Below are 16851 nucleotides of genomic sequence, written 5' to 3'. Positions count from 1 at the left end.
CCCCAGGGCTGTGACAACCCCTGGACACACACCCCCCCTGGGCTGTGACCCCCCCCGGGCTGTGACCCACCCCCGGGCTGTGACCCCCCCAGGGCTGTGACACCCCCCCCGCAGCCCCCCCCCCCGGGCTGTGACCCCCCCGGGTTGTGACACCCCCCGGGCTGTGACACCCCCCCGCAGCCCCCCCCCCGGGCTGTGACCCCCCCGGGTTGTGACACCCCCCGCAGCCCCCCCCCGGGCTGTGACCCCCCCCGGACACCCCCCCCTCCCCCGGGCTGCCCCCCGCAGCGCAGCGGCTCCCGGCGGGCTGCGGGGCGGTTGCCAGCAGATAGCGCTGCGGGTCCGTGCCCGGGCCCTGCCGTGTCTCCGCGCCGCCTCCCCCGGAGCCGCCGGCCGGGAACGCCCGAGCGCCGGCACCCTCTTCCCGCCCCCGCCGGGCACCGGCCTCGCAGACGAAGGCACCCCCAGTCGCCCCCCCGGCCCACCGCCGCCACGGGTGAGAAGGAACCTCGGGGCTTCTCCAGCACAACCTTTCCTCGCCAGCTGCAACCCGGAGTCAGGACGCGACCGAGCACGCGGCCCCGCGCCAGATTCCCGCTTCACGCCTCCGGCACGCACCGGCACCCGCCGTCCGTCCGGGGTTCCCAGTGCGAGACGTGCCGGGGAGCCCTGCGGGGATGCGGGTGCGGGGATGCTCCGGCAGCCCGAGACGGACAAGACCAGAGTTAAAGTTTTCCTTTTTGCCAGTGCCGCCAACTGCCAGGCGTGACCCTGGGCGCAAATTCCTGTGTTGCCCCTTCTGCCAAATGGCTCTTGTGACCCCAAGTCCACCCCTCGCTGCTGCCTGCGTTTAACTGCAGAACTGCAAGGAAAGGGTCGGGCCCTCTGTGGGCATTATCCAGCCCTTCCGCCACAGCAGGCCGTCTTGGTGCTATCACAGTAATTAACAATAGCGTTATCGGTGGCACAAGGCAAACCCTTCCTTTCTGCACTGCTTGGTTCTTCCCGTCCGATAACAGAAACAATTTCAGGGATGCCAGGAGACGGCTCCCTGTGATCTCCCTGCCACATGCCTGGACCCGAAGCACAGGGCAGGAGCAGAGCCTCTGACAAGAGCGCTCTCGGCTGCCAGGTGGGTTGTGAAAACAAAATCTGCCTCTTAACGCAACTCCTTAGTGAGCTAAGAATAGCTCAGAAGCGATCTTTCCTCAATTACAGGATCAGATTCCTCCTTTTAATGAATGGACTTGATTTGTCATTAGTTACAAAGTAAAGGAGCAGGGGTGAGAGAAAATCAAGCCTCAAATTCAGACAGGCTCAAATTCAAGTGCTGCTAGCGCCGGCACACACGCAGCTCACCCCTTATGCAGGCTGATGCCAAGCTGCAGACTGGCTCCGACTCCTGTGTGTGCGTTAGTAACACTGGTGCTGGGCAGCACCGTCCTCACAACTGCTGCCATGACTGCCACAGCATGCCGGTGCTTGGCTTCAGGAAAGGTTCAAGGCCCAAAGAGAGGTGGCAAGGAGGACAAGTGCCGCAGAAAGGCTGCGGGGGGAAGAGAGGGCCTGGGACCTTCCAGCCTCTTGTTTCATCCTGCTAAGGAAAAATTTTAAGGCTAGCTTTTCCAACACTGCCCTGGGAGAACAGGTACCACTTCCCAGTGCTGAACCCGGAACTAGGTGTGTTGATCCCATTTGTGACTCCCGCATGGCCTGGGCTGTCCTACGGCCATCAAGATTGAGATCAACCCAGTGACCTTCAGCCTTAGAAGGATGAGCCTCTGCCCTTGTGCTAACAGGAGCGTGATTAAATGCAGCTCCTCGCTGGTGAGCCTCTCCTGGACCAGCTGTTAGTGGGAATGTGATCATGACCCACAGGCAGTTTCAGATCTGCCCACTAATCTGTGTGGAGTCCTGTCTGGACACATGGAAATCTCTGGCCATGGCCAGGGGCGGCAGGATGCAATCATGTGTCCAGGGCAGTGAGACGGGCCAGCAGTGCCTCCCTGGCACGGCAGCCACATGCCCGTGTGTGCACATGGGTATGAACTCACCCTCCCACAGAAGCCGTCTTCTCCAGCAGCTCCCGTGCCCGCAGCAGGCAGCAGCGCGTGTCCCCCTCCGCCAGCACAACCCTCCTGCCTGTGATGGTGGCGGCAGTTCCAACCATGAGTGCTGCCGGCAGATCTGTGCGGACAGGGAAGGGGAATACAGTCACGCTTGCAACAGGTCCTTTTCCCGGCATGCTCCAGAACGCCAAAACATCCCCCTGGCCCCAGCACTCCACGCTGCCTCCACACTGCCTGCGGCTGCGATGCAAACAGCTGATCCCTGTATGATCGCACCCACAGCCTTTCCCAGGGGATGACCCAAAGCACCCCTGCCTCCCCAGCTCCGTGCGTGGCCTCCATCACTTTCTGCAGGCGGTTTGTTTTCACCAAAGAGTTGCTGTAGCAAAAATGCAATACCAGCAAAAGCTGGCAGGGAATCCAGGGGCCAAGTCTGGAGTAAAATTCTGATAATGCTGTGTTTATACCAGGAATTTCTTTGGCAGATTAATCAAGTGAGTGAAGTAACAGATGGGAACTAGCGGGAAACACTAACGGGAATTTCAGCACAGGCCAGGTTGGCGTTCACCCCCCTGGAAACACCGCTGCCGGGGCCACCTTTGCCCAGAAGCAGTGAGGAGCTTAAACAGGGATCAGTGCGCAACCCCACGGCAGAGCAAAGCAGCGCCCGGAGGCGAACTCTCCTCCAGGAGCCAGAAGAGAGGAGCCAGGGCAGTAGCTTGTGTCCTCCAGCACACGCTGGCCTGTGCTTCCAGCCCCACGGCATTCGAGAAATGACAGGTATCGAGAGCATCGCTAAAGGAAAGGTCTCGCACTCCTGCTGCCAGCCTCGGCGGAGGCAGGGTGCAGGCAGCAGCAAGCGTCGAGAGCCCTCACCTTCACCACCCGCTGGTTTTGCCAGCTCTGGACTCAGGTTGCACTTGGAGTTTAAAAACACACAAGGTCAAAATTCCCCAGGGAGCAGACGACTGGCCCAGGCACGGCCACGAGGCTCTGCTGTGTCAATCAATGGGGGGCCAGATGCCAGCCACCATCACGGCTGTGTTTTATTTCCCAGTGGTTGGGATGCCAAACTTCTCCCGGACTGGGGAATTATTCCCGGAGTCAGCCACTCAGGAACATGCCACATGCTTGTTTAAACAGCCGTTTGCCACAGCCCGTAGCCATGCCCGTGAGCCCGGCTGCCCCAGGTGCTGCCCCGAGGAGTGGCTGGCTGCCAAGTCTGGCAAAGGACAAGGGAGGGAACAGATGTGCCGGGAGGTGAGACCACAAAGGAGAGTGTGGGAAACGCTTTGCCGACCACAGAACGCTGTTTGCAAGAGGCAATGGTGTTCCTATTACTTCCTTCTTCATTTGGAGGGGAACAAGATGGATTCTGATCTTTATCTGAATAACTGCAATAAGCCAAAACACACCCTTAGCAGCAACAAGCAAACGGGAAGGCAGCAGCAGTCCAGCCAGTGCTGTGCAAACAAAAGCAACAGGACAAAAGCCTTCCCCTCGTTCAGCCCTGGCATAGCACCGGCAGCAGTAAGCACAGGCTGTGGGAAATTATTCCAGGATGTTCTCTTCATGTTGCAGGTCCTGGAAAGCAACCTGTTCAAGCTATGTGATCGCCTTACAGTGCCTCTGCTCCTCCAGAGAACTGCTGTGCTGCTCCAGCAGCAGGAGCCGGGCACACGGGCTGGCAGCATCCACAGGCAAATATGGGAATGTGCAACCAGGAGCTTGGGTGCCCAGGGAGGACGTGGTCTACACGTGCTTGACTTGGATTTTAGCTGCTCCCTGGGTTCTCATAATATCTCTTGCAATAAAGCTGCACACATTTTTACTAAGCATGATTTGTGAGAGCCAACGGGTTATTTTAACGACACAGCAGCTTGCTGAGGAAACACCGCTTCCCCTGCTGCTTAGTCCTCCCAACAGGCTACAAGAGAGAGCTCCAAGCCAAGGGTATCCATTTGATCATGACAGTCTCTTGCAGAGCGAGAGATCCAGGTTAGCCAGGGTAGATTGAAGACTCTCTGATCTCTTCATAAATCTATCGAATCTGGCTCAGTGCTGCCCGCAGAGCTTGCCAGCGGCACCCGCCCTGCTCCTGATACCCCCGCCGAGGTCTGGACCGCACCAACACGTCCACAGCATGGCTCCGGCAGCCGCAGCGGAGAGGACGCGTGCTCAGGTGTGAGCCCCACATCAGCCGTGGACCGGGAGCCCCTCCACCGACCCTTCCCCGGGACGGGCAGAGCCGGGCATCGGCGCGGTCCTGGGCCCTGCCGCCCGCTCCCCGGAGCCAGGTCCTGGAGCCAGCGAGGCTTCCTGCCCTGGGGCCTGACACCGCACCGAACGAGCCACTCTCTCCTCGGGCTGCAGTGGTGGAACATATGGGACCCGTTAGCTGGAAGCATATAAAATTCAAAGCTGTATTAGTCATCGGCTCCGTCATGTTCATTCCACCGCTGGTAGACACTACTCTTGCAGAAGCGACCGACAACTGCTTGTGTTTCTACTGTCAGCTCCAATAAACAACCGTGTTTAATGCTGCGGGGGGGAGATGGGGCTCCGAAACTCGATCCAAAAATAACAAGTTTTAAGCACGATATCCTTGCCAGCTAAATGGCTCCGTCTCTCCCTCAGTTTGCTGTGCTGCACAAGAGGGAAGCAGGGTCTAAAAGCCGAGATGACCCACCATCAATAAATCACCAACCCCCCGTGTGCTGTCCCAGCAGCCCTCCCACATGAGCCCGCTGCACGGCTGCACATTTTTCAGCACGCAGGACCCCGTGAATCACGCGCCATTAACATTCTCAGAGTGACATCTCCAAAATACTTCAGGGATAAATTGGTTGCTGGCTGATTTGCAAAGCATTTAGGCAAAATTATTAGGAGGTGCGTTGGTGGGGAGCCAAAGGCTGGATCCCAATGGGGGCCGTGCTCTCGCGGGTCGCTCGGGTGGTGCATGCTCACCCCATGGCCCCGGGGAGCTCAGCCCAGGCACCACGGGCACCCAGCCGGGTGCCACCCCGGCAGACAGCATCACGCGCCAGCCGGTAAACACGGCATAAGTCTTGCCCTCATAAAGGGCTTAAGTGCCCTGGCACTGTTGGATAAACAGGACCGTGCTGAATGCATACAGCAACTTGGCAGAAGCTCTTTAGGCATCTCAGCATCTTTGCAAGCCCTTCTGTGCCCTGCGAGTGGCCCCGCCATCAGAGAGGACCCAGAGCCCGGTGCCCACCACCAGCCCATCGCCTGCCCGCAGCCCTGCCACCCACCCTGCGGCACGGCCAGGCACCGGCAGGCAGGGTTCAGCCAGCCAAGGGGAGGATTAGACATCAAAAAGGCGGCAGGCAGGAACACGGAAAACCCCCACCATCTGTTCGGCACAGCCGCAGCTTCACGTACCCCTGCTCTGCCCGTAGATCAAAGCAGCGCCCGATGGCACTGATTAGCATCTTCCTGCCCCGACCCCTGCGCAGCCGTGCGAGGAGGGAGCGGAGGAGCTGGGCTTACCGGGAAGGGGTGCCTGGCTCGCAGAGCCAGCCCTGGGGAGCCTGCGGGAGACAGAAGCACGATCCTGGGAAGGAAGGGGGCATCTGCAGGCAGCCCCTGGCAGAAAAGGAGGAGAGTCCCGTCCACACCACCAGCCTGCAGAAGCACAGCGGGCATTGCCTCATTGCGCAGAGAGAGACCGAGGTTTTGGCAGAGTGCCGAGAAGGTGTCTGCCGGCAGAGCCCGCAGCCTGCCCTCACAAGACCCTGCCTGTCATGAAGAGCAAAGGTTTTCCCAGAGGAAAGCCGGGGCAGGCCTGCCGCCTGCCTTTCTCCCTTCAGCACTCCCCACTGGCTCCCATTAGGAGCTGTCCTGCCCCTGCGGCATGGGGATACTCGCTCCTCGGCACGGGAAAGGGTCCCTCCTGCCATAACCCACCACGAGACCTTCAGGAAAGAAAACCAGCTCTTGGTGCAGCAGGGCTGATCCAGATGTCACCACCTCGGCATTAAGACCTCCATGTAAGGGATTTCCAGCAAAACTGTTAGTGTACTTTCTGAACCAGTAATGGATCTTGTCCCAGATTAATAATAGATAAAAGCAAAAATGCTTTGCCGTGCTGTGGGTTGTGCCCCAAAATGGGGAAGAGTTTTGCAACGGTGTCTCAGGATACCACATTCCCACTAGCATCTTCCCAAGGACATCAGCTAAGGATGGGCAGCAGGATTAGTAACACTATACATATGCTTTATCGCCTTCTCTCATATGTTGCGCTCTCATTTTTCATTGACTCTTCCAGTTTAAGTTGCAGCCCAGCTGTACGCAGACCATGGGTGCCCTCACATCTTGTGTTTGAGCAAAAGAAAAAAATAAAATTAACAAACAGACCACGACCGCTCACGCGCAGCTTCCCTCCCTCCAGCCCGGCTAGGGAAGCCAGTGGAGCTGAGCCGGAGCCATTCCCACCGTTCCTATCTCTCCACGTGGAAACCCAACCCACCTGGCTGAGGAGCCGGGACCAGGGCACGGAGGATGTGGAGCGAGAGTTTCCCGCAGAGCCAAACTGGAAGAGACAAGAAGAAACAAACACATGGCAGCGAGCCGGCAGGCGGGGGTCCCAGGGGCACGCACCCAGCCCACGGCCGAGGGGCAGATCCGGGCGATAATGGGAGCTCCCAGGGAGGAACCCACAGAGCTCAGCGCATCTGTCCCTCATCAACGGCACTGCCAGACCCTGCGGGAGACCCCAGGTGAAAAAAGAGCCAAGGTTACTCATGTTCAGTTAGTTCAAGAAAAAAATGTTTTGCAAGAGTCTCTCTTCATTACATTTTAGAGGTGATATGGAGTTCTGAGCTGTTAGAGGGCTGGGCAGCTGCTGCTGGAAAACCTGAGTTAGGGAGAGAAATGTCACCCCAAATTTATTGTATTTACTTTCTCCAGTGTTTTCAGAATTTTTTACTCTTCGATAGTTTATATTATACACATTTATCAGCTTTCCTTCAGGCTTTTAACCCCAGATTCACTGTCTCAGGTTATAGCAGAGCGTGATGAAATGGGTATTCCTGGGGCTGCTCAGGGGATGGGTTGTGGCCAAAATTTAAATAATCAAATGGCCAAAATGAACCCAAAACAATGGCTGCTGCGCACTGAAATCTTCTGTGCCCCTAGCACCATGAGCTTCCCATGGATCTCCTTGCCTCCTCTCAGATGTGGGACTTCACAGCTGCTGGAAGCACCCACACATTTTATTACTGGCTCTATCGACATATTCCTTATTCATCAGCACTGGGGTTTTTCTTTTTCTTTTTTCAGGGGAGAGAAGAGCAAAACCACATTTTGTCCAAAGAGGTTTGCAACTAAAATGGCCTATTTTGGAGAAATGTGATTTTAAAGAGCATTTACAATCCTCCAAGAAACCAAGGCAGCCACCAGTGAAACAAACCCCACCAGACTGCGTCCTGCCTGTAAGAAGCCAGCAACGGCAGAAGGGTGAAACTCCCCGAGATAAGGGGAAATCACAGAAGTGAAGGGGGGAACGTGAGCAAAAAAAGCATTTAAGCCTGGCAAACATATAGGTAATGAGTAAAATTAACTCCCTGGCTGTGAAACTATTGAGAGCCACAGCCCCAAAAGTGGACAATGGGATCAAAGTTGGGATTTCCCTGCGCTCCGGCCAGCCTCAATGGAGCACTCACCGGGTGCCTGGCTGTGTGCCCACCGTAACGCCCGGGGGCCACAAGCTGCTCAGGAGAGTTCAAAGGAGCCCACACAGCCTTTGCATGGCTCCTGGGGCGGTCCATAATTCCCAGGCTTTCTGGGGGCTCGCTTCCCAAAGGGAGGGGAGCAGGGCCGGCGGCGGGGGCTCCTGGGCTGCCCGCAGGGAGGGTGAAGGGGCCGGAGACACCCACAGTGACCCCAGTGCCTGGAGGGCCCGGAGAACCTCCCCCAGCAATGGGATAATGCACGCTCCTGCTGGCAGGATTAGCCATCTAGCAGGACAGCTGAATCAGACGCTCAGCCCTTAACAGGATTACGCTCTCGGGAACTCCAATGAAAATACAGACACCCTGCCTGCGGTGCGGCTGGGGCAGCTCGGCGCTGCCTCCGCTCCCCTGCAGCCCCCCCCGCTCACAGAGCGTCCCCGCGGGTCCCCGGGGTGTGAGATGTGCTCCTGTTTTGTTTGGAGTGTCATAATAAACTGTTGGGCTGAACTCCTGGTGCATGCACAGAGAACGGGCTCAGCTTTCCGCCAGCCACAGGGGATTTGGGCTCCTCCAGGGTCCATGCTGACCCTGGCTTTCCAGCCGCCCCCAGAGCATCCCACCAGGCAGGACCAGGAGGGTGCTGTGCTCTGGCCATCGGGGTGTCTGGAGCTGATCCTCAACCCTGTGCCACCCCAGCAGCGCACGCTGCCGTCTCAGCCACAACACCGAGACTCTTGCTGAAACCTTGGTGAGCCACAGCCAGCGGGTTACAGAAGGCACAGCATGCGGCAGTGCCCGTGGAGCTGGGATCCCATCCCAGTGTCGCCAGGAGTGGGTCAGAGCCCACTGGGAGCACAGGGGCCATTCCTCGGGGCACGCACACTGCAGGGCGCTGGGCAGGGAAGTGGGTGTACCGTCACACCAGACACCACAACCACACAGCAGACACATGGGAGAGGAGCTGGTTTGATACCCCTGCTATCAAGGGGGGGTCTTTCAATATTCTCTACTAACTCTGGATCAAACGTTCAATTTCCATAGAAACAGAAACCTTCAGGTGTCTTCTCTGCATTCCTTCTGGATGCTTCCTGAGCCCCACTCCTCACCCACCAGGATTAACTGAATAATCAGGTCAAAAGCAAATCACAAATACAGTTCAGTGAGATGCTGCTCTCCTTACATCTCTATTTCCTTGAACAGTGGATTTGCACCAGACCAGACATTTTTAAGGCATAGGGAAGCACCAAGAAAAAGAGAGCTGTACAATTTCCAGGTTAACAATGAACTTCAGCTGCTCCAGCCTGCAATCTCCACAATAGCTCTCGCTGCCTAACACTCGTTCCCGACACAGCAGCACACAGGTTATCAGAGCAAATGCTCTGTTCTTGGCACACTGGGGCTGAAAGCACAGCTTGCTGCCCTGACTCCTTGTTGGATTTCAGAGACTCTGGCAACTGAAAAGCTGATCCAATTTAGCCACAGTTCATTATCCAACATAGCATGACATTGGGACTCTTGCAGACATAATCCAGCTTCCTCCTGCCTTGCAAGATGTATTGACCAAAGGCAAGAAAACAGAGCATTAATAGCTCTCTGCTGTACAGATGAATCCGGGCAGCAGCAATGAGATTCTTTGGGCTATTTCTATCCCATCTCACACAAGAGTAAATCAGAAGCTTCTGCAGACTTCCATTAAATTTCTCTCTATTAATACCAACATAACAGATGAGAATTTGTCCTCTTTTTTTATACTTTTCTGCTATTTAAAAAAATGCTAAAACTCTTCAGCTTCTAGCTGAGCTTAAGATAAAAGTTAACCTTTGAACCATACCAGCATCTTTCATGTAAGGCACAATACAGAGAGGGCTTTTTACAGCAAGTTTAGATCAGTAACATGTATTTCAGCCTGTCTCTATTTGCCCCCATCCTCACCTGACTCCAGGAGCCCGGGTACAAGGGAACCACCAAACTTCACAACACGCTTCAGATGGTGGCAAGAACCATGAATGCCAGCTCTGCCCCTTTGAGCTCGAGGCCAGCCCATGTCACCAGGGGCAAAGGCAGTCACACTGTGCCAACGAGAGTGGTCCCCAGTGAAACCCATGGAAGGAGACTGGCCAGGACTGGGTATAAACAAGAGGAGAAAGAGGCCCCTGTTCCCCCTGCCCCCAAGAATGTCGCTCTCGCAGCAACAAAGAGATATTCATTAATTAAGACTCACAACTCTCATGCTGGAGAGGTTTTAGTACATATGCATTTTTAAAAAATATACGCGCATGTAAGCACACCTACGTGCACACGCACACCAGCTCTCAGGACCCGAACGATCTCTAGCAGTTCTTGTTACACCTAGCAGCCATTTCCACTGTCCATCGGAAGGGGACCTCAACAGTTCAGAAGGGGAATAAAGGGCAATGCTGTCTCCCACGGGGATTTCGGGGAGGGAGGGTGCAGACCCCAGCTGTAGAGTAGTCAGGGCTCCAGAGGTCCCATCCCAGGCCCTGCAGGGAGCTGTGGTTTCGCAGCTCAGAGCAGCCTTGACGCAGGCTGCTCTCTTGCTCACTGCCTGCCTTTGTGGAGCAGCTCTCTGTGTAGGTTGAGTCCGCTCCAGACAGGTCTCGGACAGGAGACAGCCTGGAACAGCCACGCTGGATGCTTGGAAAAGGAAGAGGCTCAAGAAAGCATCGCCTGGCCCTGCGGTGGGCTATGCCAGACCTCCCAGTGCTGCTCTGTGGAGGGTCAGCGGTGCCAGGACTAAAGGACAACTCTGAGCAGGGGACCACACCGTGCCAAGACACCAGCAACCAGATCCCTCCTGAGAGCAGCGTGCGGATGCAAGGGGCTGTGCAGGGCGATGCAGCTGCAGTGAGGCAGTGCAGAAGCCAGGGTCCCCTCCACGGCAGCAGCCTGCCTGCCCGAGCAGAGCTCCTGTCCCTGTCCCGCCAGGGTGTGCAGAGCTGCCACTGCCACCTCCTGCTGCCTCCCTCCCTCCTCCAGCGGGTCAGGGGATGCTCTCAGCCTCCTCTCTGCACACATGAATCTGGGAAGCTGCTGCTGATCCATCCATCAGGCAAGCTGAACCCCCCAGCCCTTTGTTTGACTGCAGCCTTGCCCGTTGGCTCCCGCACACGCACCTCGTGCTGCAGAGCCCATGCACGGGCTGCAGCAGGCTCCAGGAGAGGGGTTATTAATAGCTATGGCCTCACCGGTGCTGCTGCCAGCTCCATGTAATGCCCAGTCCAGAGCGGACAAAGCTTGCGCCCGCTCTTCAGCATCAGCGCAGCGGGACTGAGCCCATTCCGTGTCCTGCCGAGCCCTCCGGGGCTCGGGCACAGAAAGCCCCGACCTGCTGCAGGCGCAGGCACGCACGGCAGCTCTCCCCAGCGGGGCTCTGCCCCGTCCCGTCCCTCGCCCACGTACAGCTCCCGGGAGGGCCCAGCACCTCCCGGCACAGGCTGCCAGAAGCAGGCAGGGATGCTGCCTGTCCTCCTCCGGCTAAGCCTCCACCACGCTCTGCCCATCCGGAACCCCACTTGAGAAACCGTATTTCTTCCCTCCCCACAGGGCTGAGCAGCCCCGGCCGCTGTCCTGGCAGATGCCTTGTGCGAGGCAGCACGCGGGCTTTGTAATAACCTGTTATCTGATCTGGAGTTCTCTGGCCTTTCGTCTCAGGCGGACAGTCCTTCAAGCCCATTCAGGGACTATGAGTCACTGAAGAAGCACTTAAAATCCATCCTCAATGATAAGGTTAGAGCTATGTGCGGTGCATTTCCTGCCCTAGTTTGGAGTTATGCTTGGGCTCTCCGCACTTCCTCGCTTATTCCACCTTCTCTTTCTCCTTCCAAATTCCCCGCCACTCCAAGCTGCAAAACTGTGAGTAGTTCAGCAGAGATTCATCCGGACTCTGTGACTACACTGGGGCTGCAACAGGGAAAGATCAGCCGGGAAAGATCAGGTCTGTGCTGTTCACAGCAGGCCTGGGGAGGCACGGCGTTACCTGCTTTGAAGGTCAGAACAAAAAACGTGGGAACTGTGATCACAAAATCCGCTGCGATGCTGCCACCAGCCCTCGAGCAGCTCCTTCACTCACCCCAGGACCTGGTAGAAGGCTCTGGGGCAGCTTGATCCCGCAGGGCTGCACGCCGCGCTGGCAGCAGAACAGGCTCGCAATGTAAAAGAAAAGGCAACTCACAGCTGCCAAGCCAGCACTGGCCGTGCCGAGTGAGCCAGCCGTGGTGCAATCAGGGATCTGGTCCCGCACGGCGAGCCAGGCTCGCTGTGCAAACGGTGCGCAGCTCCGGGTCAGCAGAGCCGGGGGGTTTCTCACCTCCACCCAGGCGAACGTGAACTCCGTGTTTGAGAGCCCCGGGAGCGGGCGAGTGCCGAGCGCAGGTTCATGACCACAGCAGTAAATCGTCATCACTGTCGGGCACTCGTCCGAACTGCATCCGCGGCTCGGCAGCATCCCCCTCGCTATCAACTGCGTAGGATAAGAAATTTGCCTTACATTAGTGAAATGATTATTCTTAATACTTAGACACCGATCATATTCCTGAGGAAAAGGAAACATAAATCCTTCCTTGCACTGACAGCGACAACCCACATCCCTAGATATGAGAGAACTAATTAAGCCTGGTCATTCCAGCCAAAGCCCAATCAGCGTATTAGTACAAGCTTTGCGGTCAAAGTATGTGCAGGATTTGGCCCTATTTCCCCATTTTTATTAATCACAGGAAAAATTCTCCATTTAGAAACAATGCTAGAGATATACCTGATAGGTTTTTTTCCCCTTGGCCACTTACCACTTGGCAACAGAGATGAAGTTCTGCCTTTGCAAAACATTTTGAAACCTGTTTCTGTTCCAATTCAGAATCACCCACCCCAAAGTTTTCCAGGTTATCTGTAAAAGAAAACCCAGAGAAATGGATGGCTTGAAATGCTTCAACTGATAAACTCTAAATATATTATTTTAACTGTAATTTTGTTTTGCATTCTAAAGTAGAATGAAGATGTTAACAGCCACAGAACAAAAAGTCATTGGACATGGAAAAAGTTGTTTTGAAAATGAAGAAACAGAACATTTTTGTGCCCTGGGGACCACCTTCCCTTCCCCCCAAAGCTTGACAAAGTTTCACAAAACATTTCAAGTTTGATGTGCTGCGTTTTGGGGGGAGCCGAGCTGTCCCTGCTGGGGAGGGCGAGGAAAAACTCCAGGAGCAAAGAAAACAGCTGGAAACCAGGACACGGCACACCAGTGCCACAGTGGTACTGGTCCCTCGAGCTGGACTCTGGTTCTCCCACGCTGGTTTAGGCTTGGCTTTGGCACTCCCGAGCCCCATTTCAGATGCTTCCAGCAGTGTCCGGAGGAGGCGGAGGTGTCCCCGCCGGTGCGGGAAGGCGGCCGCACCAGGGATGTGGGACAGGCACCCCATGCCGCTCCAGTCCCGTAAAAACCCACCTCAAACCCTTGCTTGGTTATAAATAAAGCAGCCACTGACCTCGGAGATTAATCAGTGGGCCGGTGTCTCTGCGCGATGTCACCCCGTGTTTTTCCACAGGCCTGTCAAATTTCAGCCCCATCTGATCTGCCGATGACAGCCGGGGCTTGCGCCTGCCAGACAGCACCGGGACGGCTGCGGTTGGTGGGAGGGAGAAGCCGAGAGCGGAGGCCAGCAGGATTTATGGCCGTTTTCTCCCCGGCATGCTCTCCCGCACTCCCCGCCGCACACACAATACACAGATGCCTCTGGAGGATGACGGAAACCGGGGCTGCTTGGTGCGGCGTGGGTATTTTTAGGTGTTATTGCACCATTTCTGGCCTTCGGTGACTTTTATGACTAACGCAGCTGGATTTGCGGCAATCAATCTGAACCTGGTCGCTCGTGCACACCGAGCTGCGTTTCGCCGGTTGAGACGAGCCCGGCGGGTGGGCGGGCGGGGAAGGGAGGGATGGAGCTGCATCCGGGCTGATGCTGCACAGCAGAATGGGTCCCGCAATGGGAAACTGGCTCTTCCCAGGGCACCGCATCTGGGAAATGCCTCCGGGAAGGCACAAAACCTCCTGGGTGGAAACCTGGGTCTGACATCAGGGAGGGCTTTAATTTCACTATTCAACCTTTACCTCTGCTTGCAGTTGGACCCACTGTCCAAATGCCTTCCCGCATTTATCAGGCACCGGCTTGATTTACCACCTCCGGCTGGGCACCAGCAGGCACGCACTAGAGGGGAGACTGTCCTCACGTTGAGTGTGCCCAGATATCAACGGAGGCCAAAGGGTTACCAACACCACGTGGCTGCAAAGCTGGGCGCGGCATGTCCACACAGTAATTCATCAATTAATCTGAGAAGGAACAAAGCAATTAACAGGGGAACCAGGGGATAGACTAACAAAGCATATGCCGTCACTCTGCTAAAAGGGCTGGCTCGTGCCTGTTTGTTTGGCTCCTGTTTCTATGGTGGTGGAGGCCGTTATGAAGGGTCAATTCATCGTTCTGGTTATTTGTAGCTATCCAAAATGTATTCTTAGCATCTCAGACCTCGGAGAGATAGCCAGGGGCTAACCGGGGACTGCTCAGCCATTGGAAGTTGTCGCTCTTTTGGGGGATAAAAGACCTTCCTTTCATAACTAAGTACTGAAGTTGTCAGGGCTCAGAGCACCCGAGGCTGTGGCTCAGCGCTAACCACAGGGTCTCCTTTACCGAACCAGACAGATGCAGCTTGCAGAGACCACTCGGCTCTCGTGGCTGTTGTGTCCCAGTGCTGTCCCCCAGCAAGGAACCCCTTACCTGCCTCCAGCCAGCCTGGGACTGCTTCTCCCCGAGCATCCTCCGTGGCACAAGCCGGGGGACGCGGGGCCAGCAGCGGAGATCCCAGCACAGAGCAGGACACCTTGCCACAAACACGGCTCTCGTCTGGGGCTCCACTGGTGCTGCTGTGCTGGGCAGTGACGATGTCCAGCACCGTGTCACCGCGGCGCCCAGGCCCTGCTGTGCTGTGGCCGGAGAGGAGACGAGCCCAGCAGAGGCTGTGCCCATTGCACTGCCCCACCGGCACACAGCTCCTCTGCGATCCCTTTTGCACAAGTTCAGGAGCTTGGCTGGGCCGCACTATCCATCCCAAATTAAGTTCCCAATAAATATGTTTATAATGGGGCTTTGTTGCCTCAGACAATAGGTTTCCCATGAGATCAGCAGGCCTGGCACTGAGGGTTATCCCGGGACAGTGATTTTGCCCCTTGGGGTTCCAGGCAGCTGTGATTATGCAAGGCTCCGAGTTATTCCTGGGGCTGCCACATGAAAGGTTAGCTTCCTAGCTGTGCCCAGCACGGGCATTTTGGAGGTGCAGCAATCCCTCTGCAATCTCCGCTAGCTCTGCGCGCTCCTGGCGCAGCCCCAGCACCTGTGCCTGCACAATCAAAGCAGGAATCCAGCGCCGCAGCGGGGGAGACAGCTGGGGAGGGAGAGCGACCCCCCCCGCTCGCACTGCCAGAGCGAGCCTTGCCCACGGGGCAGAGCACCCTCACCCATGGGAAGACGGCACGGGCAGGCAAGACCACCCTGCCTTCGCCTCCATGAAAAGATGGGGAGACTTCTGCAGAGCAGGCATGGATCTGGTACACTTCCCTGGCTGGCAAACCCTGCCCGATGGTGCCCCGAGCATGCCGCAGGCTGGATGCCACCTATGGAGCCTCTCTTTGGGGCAGGGAATGCCACAGACCATCCTCACCCGATCATTTCCTTACCCTGCTTTCCTCCCTAAGGGTAACACCAACCATGGACTGTCCCTCTGCCCCTCGCCGCAGCTCCATGCTGCGCAAGGTGTGACGCCGGGCCCTGCAGCAGCTGCTCCGGCTTCCCGGTGTGAGCAGCCACTACCTTCGGCACCCAGAGCGAGTCTCTGGAGTGACCGACCCACTAAGAAAATAGAGAGCTCGTTCCTTTGAAGTTAATGAATCGTGAAAGCCTTTGAAAGCAGAGCCTTGTTTATTTACTCACCACAGCTCATGTGGACGAAGCACCCAGACATCCTGAGAGCACTGCTAATTTGAATGAAAGATCAAATGCCAGTCTCTGCCTGGCTGAGCCGCAGTTGGAGGAGCGAGGGCTGCCCCGGCCTTCCTTGCTGTTGAATGCAGGCAGACAAGGGAGAGCCTGACATAAACCCGGGGCAGTCCAGGGGACAGCTCGTGGGCTGCCCATTGGGTCTTGTGGAGGAGAGCATCAAAATAAGCAAACAGGTTGACAGAGAAATTCAGCAAGCTGGGTGCAAAGCTTTGTGAAATCTGCCCCAAGCATGCCACTTCAACACCTAAATTCAGCTGTGACCCCCCCCCCCCCCGCAGACACCCGTCGCCCTCCCCTCCCAGGGCTGGTACCGCTGCCTGCACTGCTGCCTGCACTGGCTGCCTCTTGCCCTCATCCTGGAGCTGGTTACAGCCCGACTCAGAGGTCTCCTGCCCAGCACCACATCACAGCTGAAACCTGCACACCCAGACAAACATGGCGCTTGTCACCTTCTCCCCTTCCTTTCCCATCAGAGCAGGATACGGAGAGCTCAGCCTCCTCTCTTTGAATGAAAACAATCCAGTAACAGAGAAAAGCCCATAAAACGGCAACAGCAGAGACCCCAGCACGCTATCCGCTGCGATGGGTCTTCTAAACTAATGCACAGCCTTCCACACGAGTCTATAAATATCGGCCTTTTCAGTGCAATTGCTTTATGAATAAGCTGTAATGCAATATTCCATTTGGGCTCTCTGACAAAAGGAGAGCACCCTACCAGCACCAGCTTTCTGTAGCTGCAGTTTTCCAAAGTATAATTGGATTGTACCCAGGTGCAAGCTTCTAGTCCCCGTTTCCCTCGGGCCGGGGAAGTCGCTCTCTGATCTGCAGCAACAGGAATGGGAAGGAAGGAGCAGAATGAGCTGAGCTGGGAGGAGGGGAGGGGGCGGCTGAGGGCTCCAGCAATGCGAAAAGGACTTTGGTGGATAACGAGGTTTACAATCCCGTTAAATAATTGGCATATTGGGAAGTGCCAGCAATGAAAGGTTACCCATTGCAGCCTAATGCCTGCTGACCTCGAGGGTG

At 56.3% G+C, this 16851-nt stretch overlaps 1 long non-coding RNA gene across 2 annotated transcripts in view; it reads right to left on the bottom strand.

Moving 5' to 3' along the window:
- Positions 1 to 524: 524 nt before the first annotated feature.
- Positions 525 to 16851, bottom strand: part of LOC115335434 — a 37807-nt gene continuing 21480 nt past the window's right edge. The window contains exons 2-3 of one of the 2 annotated variants that reach the window (XR_003921428.1): positions 2055 to 2187; positions 525 to 1597 (exon numbers count right to left, since the gene is read on the bottom strand). This is a non-coding gene — a long non-coding RNA (uncharacterized LOC115335434). The remainder of the gene's footprint in view (positions 1598 to 2054; positions 2188 to 16851) is intronic. The other variant, XR_003921429.1, reaches the window with a different exon arrangement.

Source organism: Aquila chrysaetos, chromosome 24, assembly GCF_900496995.4.
Source record: "Aquila chrysaetos chrysaetos chromosome 24, bAquChr1.4, whole genome shotgun sequence".
Lineage (NCBI taxonomy): Eukaryota > Metazoa > Chordata > Aves > Accipitriformes > Accipitridae > Aquila > Aquila chrysaetos.
The sequence above is the reverse complement of the archived record's forward strand: the minus strand, read 5'-3'. Positions and strand labels throughout refer to the sequence as shown.